Here is a 13,442-nt window from a genome sequence, read left to right as displayed (position 1 = left end):
GTTTACAGACGCGCACACGGTGTAAGCAGGTTTGCAAGAAAGTTCAGTGATAGCCACGGCATACACCTTCTGTTTCTGGGTTTTAGTTAAAACTACTGTAGACATGCCTCTTCCAATCATGAGTAACTCACAGCAAACACAAGGCACTCTGCTCCAGTGAGCTTACAGTCTTTCATACATACCCCCTCATGATGTTACCTATCTTCTACTCTACTACTCCCCCACTCCTACACTTATACTCCAGGGACATGGCTCACATGCCAAGGAAAATTGGGATTCACTATCCTTATCCTCATTTGCATAGGATTGCCTACTAATGCTTGGTTACATCTCTCAAACTGAGCTTCCCCCCTTAGCAACCACTACTCAGTAGCCATGATGTCTTCAGCCTGCCATTCACCTGCATAGCAGAAGAATATTTGTAATCAGAATGCCTATTTTTGGCTTTTTATTTTTTTTTTCTGTTTTTTAAAGTGCCACACATTGGGGATCGGGGAAAAAATTTGATTTTTATTAATTTTCAAATGATCAAAATGCTAATGGCCTTATATTTGGCCATTGGCATGCTTCCTCAACTGGATGCATCCTTTATTTGGAGCTGTCATAGCTCTGTTCTGCTATTTACAGAATGGTACTCCGTTACCAATGGAGTACATTTCTGCAAATAAATCTACTCTTCCACGGACAGGTTAGTGTTCCTGGATCGCATAATTACCTCATTTGCATAGCTTTCAGCAGCAAATGAGGTAATTTGCATAACATGACGTGCAAGAGTAGTTTTAGGAGCTCTTATGTATGCCCCTACCCGCTGTTGCTGGATCGCTCGGCAGACAAATTGGCTGTCTGCCGGCTTACTCTGCTCTTAGACTCTGTGAATCCGGCCCATAATGTAATGCTGACATCAATCCCTATCAATTTTGGCCAGTAAAGAAATGGTTACAAAGGCTTTGTTTATATTGGTCTGTGTACCAAATCTGTAGGAGTAGTGAGAATACATCAGGGAGGATAATATTTTTATACCGTCAATGTCAATTAGGTTTCTGTCTTTTATGTAGTTGTTCAAGTGCTTGCCAACAGGGGACATCTTAAAGGGCTCAGTGCAGGGCAAGATAAAATTACAACCACCAGCTAGCAGTAACTCACCTTTAGACTTTAATGTTATGGTGTCTAAATGTTTCACAGTTTCAGCCCCAATACCCAGTATCCAGTAGATGTTTGCAAAAATGTACATCTTTTTATCGACCTCTAGTATGAATAAAGCAAGCATACCATCATTGCTTGAGTACGAGTCAACTATTTCTGGAATTCTCATTGAGTTTCTGTGTAAATTTAGGATGCCTCTTCTTTTGTGGTTACATTTTGAATTTACCAAAATCTTATAATCCTTAAAGGTTAATTTGTTTAGATCTTCTGTTACTAAGTGGGATTCCAGAATTAATGCAAAAATCTGCTTTATGTAGCATTAAATATTTGTTGACACTACTCCTTTTCATGGGGTTGTTCAACCCACTGACATTAATAGATATAATTTTAAATATTATCATTTGATGAAGACTGCTATTATAAGTAACATTGAAAAGTGCTTACCTTGATTCATTATGACAAATACATTTTTAAAACTGTCATGGACAATATAAAAACTCTAAATTCGAAAATAAAACTATATATTTTAATAACATTCTGCGTGAATATACTATATCCAGATTTACTATAGCTCTCAAAGAAGCCACAAATTAACCCTCTCATGACATCTAGTGGGAATTCCTAGCTACTGCAGGTTAATAACAAGCAGAAGGGAAACTGCATGTACATTAAAAACATACAAAAGGAAATTTTCAATTTAACATACTATGTATGCATGAACTAAGAACATGAAGCTGTATACAATTTCTTAAAATTATTTTTATCTAAACAGACTAATATAAATTGGTTAATCTTGATTGTTTGTTGCTATGAGTAAATACAGGACTGTAATGTCATTAAAGCAGACAGGAAAATAATGCATTTAAAACTGTCACTGTCAGAAACATATTTGTAATTCTTATTTAAATATAAATGTAATTCAGATTAAATAAATCACTATTTACAGTAAAACATATGCTTATAAGACTTTTTAGATAAAAAAAATTGCTAAATGAATGAAAACACGGTTCAAACAATTATTCTTGAATCTGACTGGCTGTTAGAGTTCAGTGAAGAGAAACAGGTTCAGAGGTCATGCCTACTTCTTGGATCACAGCACAGATCATTTCTCATGAGACTGTGAGCTAACTGAAGCCTTTAGGAGCTTGAGCTTTTCACAAAAGTTGGCAAATTTCTATCCAAAAAGTAAGGTGGGCATTTTCTATTGAAGTGAAGCTTTTAAACATAACTTAAAAAAACATAATAATAATAAATAATAATAATTATTATTATTATTATTAAGAAAACAATATCCCCTCGAGCCACACGCTCCAGGGATCTAAACCTCACCACAACAATAAAAAAGATAGATTCCTGTCCCAGAGACTTCACATGCTCTGAAACAATATTCCGATCTACATTAGGCAGAGCTCCTCGCTGACCCTCTTCAAGAGAAACCTTGACGAGTGGATGGGAAACAGAAAGTTTACCCCGGGGATCACTTCAGTGGCTCTGCTGGACAGAGGCACAGGGAATTAATCTAAGGGGACGGCGAAAGCTAACACATTCTGGCTAGGCTTATAAATGCTTTCGGGCAGATAGCTTAGTACCTACCTATGAACTTATAAAATGATGAAGATTTAAAATAAAGGCTCCAAATTATCAATCATACACAGTTATAAGATATATTAGCTAAATGGAGTACATTGCAGAAGTTCAGTTAAGTAGTAAATGTATATATAATAATAAAATGTCACCACTTTTTAATTACTTAACAGTAACACAGTAAGGATGTCTCTCTCCTGCAGTGATTAAATACTATGATGCTAGTACTAAAACAGAAAGGGAAGGCACATACATGATGAAATCAGTATAGGATACAAAATAAATATATTAAATTAGTAAGTGGTTTTATACCATTTCACAAGTGCTATGCCATGTATATAAAGAGAGAAAAGTATAAAATAGCAGTTTGTAGTTGGATAAGATTTTAATTTACTTGAATTTTGAGTAATACATATTATCCATACAGTTAGCATTATTGTGGGAAAGATAATAGGAGAGAAAAAATTACATTACCTTCTGTGTATGGTTCCACATTACTTAGAATGGAGAAAACAAAAACTCGCATGAAATGCAAAGTTATGTATAATCATTTGTCTCTGGGTTTCTTTTTTTAACAGTCCACTTATTTTTTGAAGATTGTCTTTTTAAGTTTATTGAAGAATCCATGGGTCCAAGTTGACTTAAAAAGGTTCTTTTTTTGGACAAATGTGGATGCTTCTTCGAGAGTCAAATGTTTTCTTTCCTTCTGGCAAGGATAGTCTTATTCTTGCTGGGAATATGAGTTGTGCTTTGATTCCTTCCTTTTCTAATGATTATATTAGAGGAATGCATGCTCTTCTTTTGGACATTACAAGGGGTGTAAAGTTGTTGTCAAATCTGGTAGTTTGGTCACCAATTTTTAATGGAGCAAGGGACCAGGCAGTTCTTAAAACAAGGTCTTTGTCCTGAGTGGAGATAAAGCTTACATAATAGATCTTGGACAGTTGTTTTTACTGGATACAGAAGTTGTAGTTAAAGACCTGTTTGTCCTTTCTATCCTGAAGGATAGTGCTTCAGGTAAGTTTAGGATTTTAGGAATCCAAGAAGTCAGAAAATGAATTATATTGTCCTGCTCCATCTGCTCTGGGATGCCATAGATTCTTATGTTGTTTCTCCTGGTTCTATTCTCAATGTTGTCTATCTTTTCAATGAGTCTGGTGTTTTCTTGAAGAAGAAAGTCCATGTTTTTATCTCTTTCTGTTAACCTGTAGTCTATATGTGTTATAGAATCTGGGAAGTTTGTGTTTTAAGGACTTAATTTAATAATGTTGTATCGTGGAATCTTCTTTTATATTGTCCACTTTTAAGTTTAATTTGTCTATTTTACCCACCAAGTCTTGAAATGTAGTATGGATTGCCTGTATTTCTTTCTTCATTGGAGTTTCTTGCTGAAAAAATTTGGAGCTGCTCATCTTCCTTTGTGAATGTGGTTTCAATGTTCCTTCTATTTGAACGTTTGACAAGAAAATATGAAAATTTAGCTTAAAAATGACACCAATTTGTAGCTTACAAATTCCAGAATCTGAGTTTAGTAGTTTTAGGTCTTTGTTGGAGAAATTAAATAAAAAATCCTGTCAGGAAAAATGAAGACTACAGAGCTCAAGAACTCTCTTGCTTTCAGCTTGCCATCCAAGCCTGTTCAGGTTATTCTTAACTACAGAGTCTGTCACTACCGTCTCATAATGTCATAGTTTCCTAACTTGATCCCTTATCCTGAGTTTTAATGTTCACATGCATTTAGAACAATACATTTGATTGTCAATGCATTTACACCTAACAGCAATACTAACTGCTAATTCCAATAGTTTTCTGACTTCTGCACTTGGTCATATTGTAGCTATAACCATGGTCTTTTGCTGTAGTCTTCTTGCATACTTGGGTCCCAGAAGATAACCATGATCTCTTCAGAGTTGCAGTCTCCTACCCATATTTTTTCAAAACTTCATTTCCATAGAAGGCTGCCCCTCTCCATAAAACTCCTCTCCAGTTTAGTTGTAGAATTTTCCAGTTCTTTTATGTCACAAGACTCTTGTATGCAGTAAAGAGACCCATTTCTTCAGCCAAATTGCATGCCTGCCTACTTGGCCTGTGCTTCAAACAGAACTGTTTCCGTTAATAAGGGGTAAGCTGTCCACTCTGCCTCTTCATCTTGCGGTAAGATGTGACACAACAAATGTCCTCATAGCATGCACTTTAAACTCCATAGATAGCAATGGCAGTTTATACGGTTCTATAAGAGTCATATCTGACTTGTGAGTGTGAAGTTACCTAGATTCCTTCAATTACTTCAAGCACTTTATACATCAGAACACTATTTTAACAGAGGTGTAATACCTTTAATGTGAGAGTGATAGTCCTTGATCCACACATGTAAACAGTCTGAGTTTGACACAAAACCACACAAAACATAGAAAAGAACTTAAGTTAGAAAAAATAAAGTCTTCCATGAATTTTCATCAATGAACTTGTAAAGACAGACGAATGATTAGAGTCAGCAGAACAGTAATAAGTAAAACAATTGTGAATAAAAAGTAATGCAACCAGTGGTTTGCTCTAATGGTACTATTTTGTATTACTATCTATTCATCCTGAGATATTTTAGACACTTCATACTGCATGACCACTTGCAGGAATAACTGTATCCCTTCCTTGTGCAGTATTGTCTTTATTTTCCAAGATGACATTAATTATCTTTAGATCTCACAGATAAAATTAATCATTTTGCAAACTCAATCAAATAAACATTTTGGGTTCTTTCTCCTTATAATAAGCAATATCAACCTTGACTTACTCATAGAGTCTTATAACAGAAAAATGTAAAACCTTCCTCTTTGGAAAATAGCATATCGACTATTTTGCTCATGTCAGAAAATCTCCTAACACATTGTGCAAATGTTTTTAAGGAATTAGCTGCTCTGCACATAACTAGCAACTCGATTTATGCAAGATTTTAGGGTGATTACTAGGCTAATGTCCCCAGGATCTATTTATGCCTAGCTATTCTTTCCTAAGTGAGAATCAAACCTTGCCCCTTGTGTCTTTGTGATAAACACCTTAACCATTAAGCCAACTGTCTACTCCCTTAAGTTAACTCCCAACCCCCAAACCAAATAAATGAGGTTTGGCTACGAATCAATTTGTCCAGGAACATCTTCAGAAAGGGGTTAGATAAATGTATTAGTAGGATTTAAGAGGGAGGGTGGAGATGAAAGGGTTAAATGGAAGGAATGATGATTGGGAGGAAGTGATTTTACCATTTCAAAAGGATGTTTTTTTCTGTAACCATCTAATTTTCAGCCTTAAATAGCGGAACATGTATTTTGCTATTCTAGATATAAACCACTCACTAAGCAATCCTCCTTCGGTGGGTATCGTCTTTATGCCTTTAGCTCATTTTAGTCTTCATTTATTTGCTACTGATTGTTTCTTAGTACTTCAGAAAATATTGCAATTTATTACTCTTTTAAACAGACCAATTAAAAATAAATCTTGCTTTTTGTGCTACTCATGATGCTTTACTATATGATGTTGTTGTTTGTCTTTCGGCTTTTCCCGGTTAGGGGTCGCCACAGTGGAACTCCGGTCCGCTAATGATTGGCAGTTGGTTTTTATGGTGTCGAGTTGCCAGCCCGACGCCCAACCTTCAACGAAGGCATGCCCATTCAACGCATGTCTTTCGAACGCCCACTTGACCACGGGGAGGACATGCAGACTCCACACAGTAGGCACTCCCAACCCAAGCCGAGAATCGAATAGGAGAACCTCTTGCTGTGAGGCAACAATGCTACCACTGCACCACCACAGAAATGTTTTACTATATGATAAACTTTCTAAATGGATGAGTTAGCAAAAACACAATAAATATTGAATAAATATTAAGAAATTCTATTAAATCTCTAATATATTACATAAATAAAATGAGTCAAATGTTGACCAACATACATCATTTATTATTTAAAGGATAAATGCTATATTTTCCTATGTATTTTCATAAGCATTTCCTTTCAAAATACAGTATTTTAGTTTTTGAAACTAAATTTTACCAATTACAATACTGCCAAATACCGGTCAGCTTCAGACATTTCTCCAATACTGCAAATGTAAGAATAGATGCATTTAATTATCAAACTTTTTGTATACTTATATCAGAAATATTTAAGTTTAGCTAGCTGCAGTATTGAATTTTATGAACAGCCTATAGATGTTCTCAACACAGTTCAGCTGTAACAGTAAGAAGAGATGTCCAAAAACAATCATTCATACAACTGTGCAATCATTGGGTTGAAGGCATAGAAATAGATGTTTATCTAATTTCCTCAAACTCTGTAATTCTATCAAAACATAAGCAAACCAGTGTCCTTTATACTGTGTCAGCAAGCAGCACTCCATCTGCAGCTTTAAAAATGATGTTCAGGCAAGTGGGGGAGGGTAAACTGCATTAAGTAATTTACTTCATTTTTCTTTTTCTTAGCTTTAAAGACAGGTGGCAGAGTGATTTTAAAGGCAGTCTCACACATGCTGCAGTTAAGACTGAAACTGCAAACAACTGACAAGCACAATGAATAGACATAACTAATTTCAATAAGTTTCTTGCGGTAGAAACAAGCTGATCAAGAGTCAACATGGACAGGTGGTGGAAGTACCAGCTGGGGAAATTTGGTCTGGATCTGGTAGAACACCCACAGTAAATATTGCAGAGGGGATGCATCTGCAGAATCTTCAAGTATAAACCTCCTGTTATATCACATGCTTGCTGCAGAGGTCCATAATCAGAGTCCAACACCCAAGCATCAATAAGAATGTTCTTAGGTTCATAGGTTCATAGGTTGTCCTAGGGCATTTATAAGCCTAGCCAGAGTGTGTTTGGCTTTCGCCACCCTTTTAGATTAGCTGACTGTGCCACTGTATAGTAGGTCACAGAAGATAGCCCTTTTAAGGTTAGTTTACTGTGCCTCTGTCTAGTAGGGACACAGAAGAGATCCAAGGGGTAAACCTATGATCTCCCATACACTCGTCAAGATTTCTCTTGAAGAGGGTCATTGAGGGGCTCTGCCTAACATGGATTGGGATTTTGTTCCAGAGTGAGGGGAGCCTCTGGGATATGAATCTGTCCCTCCAGCATGTCCTATTTATTTCTGTGCTGAGGTTTAAGTCCCTGGAGCGTGTAGCTCTAAGGGATTTGGATTTTCTGAGGTGGAGCATGTCCATTAATTCTGGGTTGGACATGGCTTTATACGTCAGGCACAGATCGCCTCTGAGTAGGCGGTAAGCAACTGAGTAGAGCTGGAGTTTCTTTAGCCTAACTGCGTAGGGCATCTATTTGAGTCCCTTGATCCTCTTGGTGAGGTACTTTTGGGGTCTTTCCAGTTGCTGCAGGTGTCGGGTAAGGTACATCCCAAATGGGGCAATGTATTCAATTATGGGCCTGATGAGTGATGAGTAGAGGGGCACAATGACCTCTCTTGATCTAGATGTGAACCCTTTCATGATAATGTGGGCTATATAGAAGGTCTTTCTAACCACTTTGGCAACGTGATTGTCAAAGGAGAGATTGCTATCTACTTGGGTCCCCAAATCCCTAATTACTACTTCTATTTCTGTGCAGCAAATATCGTGTTCATAAAATGTAGGCATTGCAGGACATTGTCTTCTGATGCCTTAATAACCAAAATGTGAGACTTACGTCTTGCCCAGTTTCAAGTTTTTTGCTCAATTTATGAATGTAATGCAGAGTCTTTTTGCAAGTGACTCTACTAGAAGGGCTTTTGTCTGCTATCCAGTCACTGCAGTTCCTGCCATGAGATGATTAATCTCCTTAGCCATGAGATCATTTGCAGCAACAAACAGTTCATATTGACCACCCCTGCTACTTGAAAATATTGACTCAGATGGACTAGTGCCATTATCCCCAGCAACAGCAGCATCACCAGTCAGAGGCCTTCCCAGGATAAATGAAATAGCTCTCCTGAATGGGACTTGCAGTGTCAGCTAGTTTACTGTTGTGCCCATCAATAAATGTTGAGTTTTCCTTCACCATTACTACATCCAAGCATTTTGACAAAGTAAACTTAGAAGACTTCAGAGTTTACTTCTTCTTCTTTCAGCTTTTCCCAATTAGGGGTCACCACAGCGGATCACCTGTCTTCTCATGATTGGCAGTGGAGTTTTACTGTGTCGAGTTGCCAGCCTGGTGCCCAACCTTCCACAGAAGGCACACACACACACGCTACTCACACCTAGGGCCAATTTAGAGTGTCCAGTTCACCTACAGCATATCTTTGGAATGTGGGAGGAAACTGGATCACCCAGAGGAAACCCACGCGACCACAGGGAGGACATGCAGACTCTGCACAGAAGGCAGCCAAGCATCAAACCGTAGAACCTCTTGTTGTGAGGTGGCAACACGTCTCGCTGCACCACCGCGGCTGCCCTGGAAGACTTCAGAGTTTACTGAACCCACTAAATGGGGTTAACACAGATGACAATTACAAGCATCCTGAGTTCATCATCACAAGCCATGGCTCCATGCAAAGATGCAGAAATGTATTACTATTGACTGAACACCATAAACACATTGTGAAATTCCTGCAATTTGCAAAAACAAATGCAGGTATACAGAGACTCAATTTAGACTACATTTAAACTAATTTTGACACGAGTATTCATAGTTCTTAATTCTCCCCATTTGCTTAAGCTGCAGTCTAAGCATTTTCAGTAAATATATGCAGCTGAGAACTCAGTGCCTGATGCACTGACCTAGAAGTCCCCCCTCAATACATTAAGTTTGACTGTAGCATCACAACATATCTGAAAGAAGAGTCATACTGAGTCTCATGAACTCACTGTATGAACAAAAAATAACATAGCTAGTTTCATTTTAGGTGAGTAATATTTCTAGTTTAATCTGTTTGGTTTTTCACCACAGCTGTGCATGTAGGCACAAACAATGATAACTGGCCATCCGTGCTTCAATTTTCCATGACCCAGTGTACGTAATTGTTATAGAAATACTACCATTAACAAACTCATAACATCATAAGTCAAGTTGCTATGGTCTTGATTGCTGATGCTGTTCAAAGGTTGATACAGTTATATTCATCTGATCCATCATTATAACTGAATGAAATTATAGATATATATAGATATATATATATATATATATATATATATATATATAGATATAGATATATATATATATATGTATATATATATATATATATATATATATATATGGGTCTACTTTAAAACCTTGAATTTACACAATGTCGAGCTTCATAAAGCCGAGACCAGAACATCGGAAGCTCAATACATTGAAAAGATATTACATCGAGTGACAAAACAACAAAAACTAAAGACTAAAATGCTAAAATGCAAAATGTTGAATTTAAACAAGCATAAGTTACATTGTAGTCCTTCCAGTTGTGCATACTGTAAAAGAAATTGTGTAGAACTCTAAAAACTTAAACATCAAACCAGAACAACAACTTGAAGTGCCAGCTCCTGAACCTAGGAACAGGAGAATAGTAACACCCGTGCAGGTCCCATCAATATACACAAAATTTTTGTCCATAATAATGGAACTGAACATGTGAAACTTAAACATTCTGACATCCATAGCAAACAAATTGTGTCCATACCACGCTCTACAACACTGTGATAACAACTATATACATTACAATTTCAGCAGATTTCTGATTGCCTTCAAAAAGTTAACCATAGAATAGGAGGCCTTGTTATTTAATACATGTTGAAATTGTTAGTGCCGTACAACAAGTTTTCTCTTTTTTAAGTGAAGGAGGAAATCCTGCAGCTAAACAAATTCTCAATTCCTCAACCCTGTCTTGTTCTTGTGCAAGTGTAAATAGTAAAACAGCTAAATCCGTTGCGCCCGAGTCCCAAGTAGAATTTTAAGTTTCCTATGCCACGCCTCTATACTATTTTGTGTTCTAGGCAGACATAAGTTATTCAACTCAGATACCTTCCAAAAGCTAACAGGGAATAGTGGCGGAAAGTGGGCAAAAGGTGTATTTCTAGTGGTAAACTTCCTTGCCTTACCGACATAGCTGACCTTATGCATAGGCCAACTAGGCAGCCGCCTAGGACGCCTCTCTAGCAGGGGTGCTTTTTCAGTGTTTATTTGGTGTAGGTAGATCAGGATGGGGGCACTGGGTGGTGTGATGGGGTTGCTGTGAAGCTCATTTGCCCAGGGCACCAGTTGTTCTAAGGCCGCTCCTGCTTACCGAATAGGTACCAGTTGCTAAAATACTTCAACGGGTCTCTGCCTTCCACAGGAAACACTTCCCTTAATGCATTGAATCCAGAGATAACCTCCTCCTCTTCTAAGAAAGCTAATGCCACTAGACATAACAGCGACTTGAAATTCCTGGCAAGAATTACACAAGGTAGATAAGCCTAAAGCCTGCACCTTACACCAAATATTATGCCCAAAGTGAAAAAAGCAACCTTTGGGAGTAACACCAGAAATATTGCTGCGCAAACTCTTTATAGCAGCAATTTCAAAATTGCACATAACATACTTTATGGATGGCTCAAACTCATGTCCATGTAAAAGTTGAAAAATACTGTTCCACATAACATTATAAGACTGCAAGGATTTTTTAGACATTAAACAATAAAGCAGTGGAACCGTTTTGTCATATCCGCCGTACTGCACAATACCATGAATGCTGTATAATTGTTTGAATATTTTGCCTTTGCAAAAGAATGTTCCATCCATAAGCCAAATGGCAGCACCGCTTAAATCATACAGGTTACAAACAGTTGTACACACTAACACAGTTAAATCACTTGCAGAGTCTATCACACGTTTCTCAATAAATTCACCATCCTTCAAAGGAACTCAGTCAAGTTTACATTCTCTATAGTTAAATTCTTATCAGCCTGACCTCTGCTACATTTTCTACGAATTCTACCCACTTCCTGGAGCAATGCTTTTTGGTTAGGTAAGCTTGACACAAACTCTACAGATGTAGACACCATAATATCATGCACAATTAAACAAGGAGTGTCTCTAGACATTTCAGCCTTTTGCTTTCATTCATAACTCATTAGGTACTTTTCTACCTCTGCTGGACTACCTGTATGATGCTGCGGAGAAGATTTACATAGCTCTTCGCCATTAGAGAGAGAGATATCATAATTGTTCTACCTTTACATTTCTCTGTATGTTTTCTTTTGCAGCACCAGTACTTTTTGTTATTTATTGTTCTTCCAAGCTGTAAACATATCCATCCATGATTAGGATGTCCTTACCCTTCTGGGATTTTGTAGCTGTATATAGCCATCCTAGCACTCCAGGACTTTCAAATGTAACTTCTGCCATGTTGCAGGTACTTGGTATGACTTTTTAAAGTTACATTGAGCTATTTATAACACATACTATTCCATTAACAGTTTCAATGTTGTGTAAGTCAATGTTATTTTCAACTTTCTGACTTCACTGTTTCGTTGTTCTGTCACTCAGTGTAATGTCTTTTCAATGTATTGAGCTTCCGACATTCTGGTCCCAGCTTTATGAAGCTCAACGTTGTGTAAATTTGAGGTTCTAAAGTAGACCCATTTGTGTATATATATATATATATATATATATATATATATATATATATATATATATATATATAAGTGTGTGTGTGTGTGTGTGTGTATATATATATATATATATATATATATATATATATATATATATATATATATATCTCCTGCAGATTAAACTTAAGGTAAAATTCTAATTCATTTGTATGGCTCTTGTAGACTGGTTCATATACTGCTGTGATGAGACATAAGGAAAGCTGTCGGGCAGAGTGACTCGTGAGTCCCACCTCAAATTTGAGGAACCCGGCTAAATTTAGGAGAGTTAGGTTGATGTGGCAGAAATAGATTTTCCAGTAGTACTTGCACATCAGACCAATACAAGGCCCAGAGACATAAGGCAAAGATGAAACGTATCTGAGCAGAAAGATACATCCATGAAGATAGCAGGATTAATGAACTAGTGTGAATGTAGGTTTAACATATGGAAAAAAAATCTGGAGATGCCCTAATAGCTGTATATCTGAGATAGTACTATCATTAAAGCAATCAATGATTTGTTCATGATTCTATTGAAAAGAAAGTATCAATGCACTGATAAGCAGGATAGGAAAGTCAGTATGATCTATAAATAGAACCTATTCAAACATGAACCCAAGGACCTAAGATGGTCAGGGCAGCTGGGGCTCACTATGGTTAAATAAAAAGAGGGATGCACAATCATCATAAATTAGACAGATTATGGAGGAAGTATATATTACCTCCCCTTATGCCTTAGGCTGTGAACTTATCAGTCAGTGGCGGATTTAGGCATTGGTGCAGGGGTGTGTGCCGCCCCCTTTTTAAAGCTGCTTGGAACTCTTATTAGAAAAAATGCACTGCACCATTTTGTTTTAATTGGAAAATATGCCACCAAAATGGTGCGCTTTTCCCTTTCAACTTGCAAACTTTTTTTTCCAGTGAAAGACGTTTCGGAGATGCAATTGGAGGTTGCGGTCAGGTGATCTATATGACGATCCTGAACTGCTCCTCCAACTGCATCAGGTGAGAGTGATATGTAGAAACCCACAAGCTGCAATTCTCTTTGGTGAGAAAGGAAAGCAAAGTTTGATAAGCCGAGTGTGCTTTTTCAGTTTTACTACGAGAAGTAATAGTAGCTATATCAG

At 37.2% G+C, this 13,442-nt stretch overlaps 1 pseudogene; it reads right to left on the bottom strand.

Annotated features, from left to right (window-relative positions):
• Positions 1-10,788, bottom strand: part of LOC122805278 — a 109,092-nt pseudogene extending 98,304 nt beyond the window's left edge.
• Positions 10,789-13,442: the final 2,654 nt, after the last annotated feature.

Source organism: Protopterus annectens, chromosome 6.part1 (genome assembly GCF_019279795.1).
Source record: "Protopterus annectens isolate FY-2018-M chromosome 6.part1, PAN1.0, whole genome shotgun sequence".
NCBI lineage: Eukaryota > Metazoa > Chordata > Ceratodontiformes > Protopteridae > Protopterus > Protopterus annectens.
The sequence above is the reverse complement of the archived record's forward strand: the minus strand, read 5'-3'. Positions and strand labels throughout refer to the sequence as shown.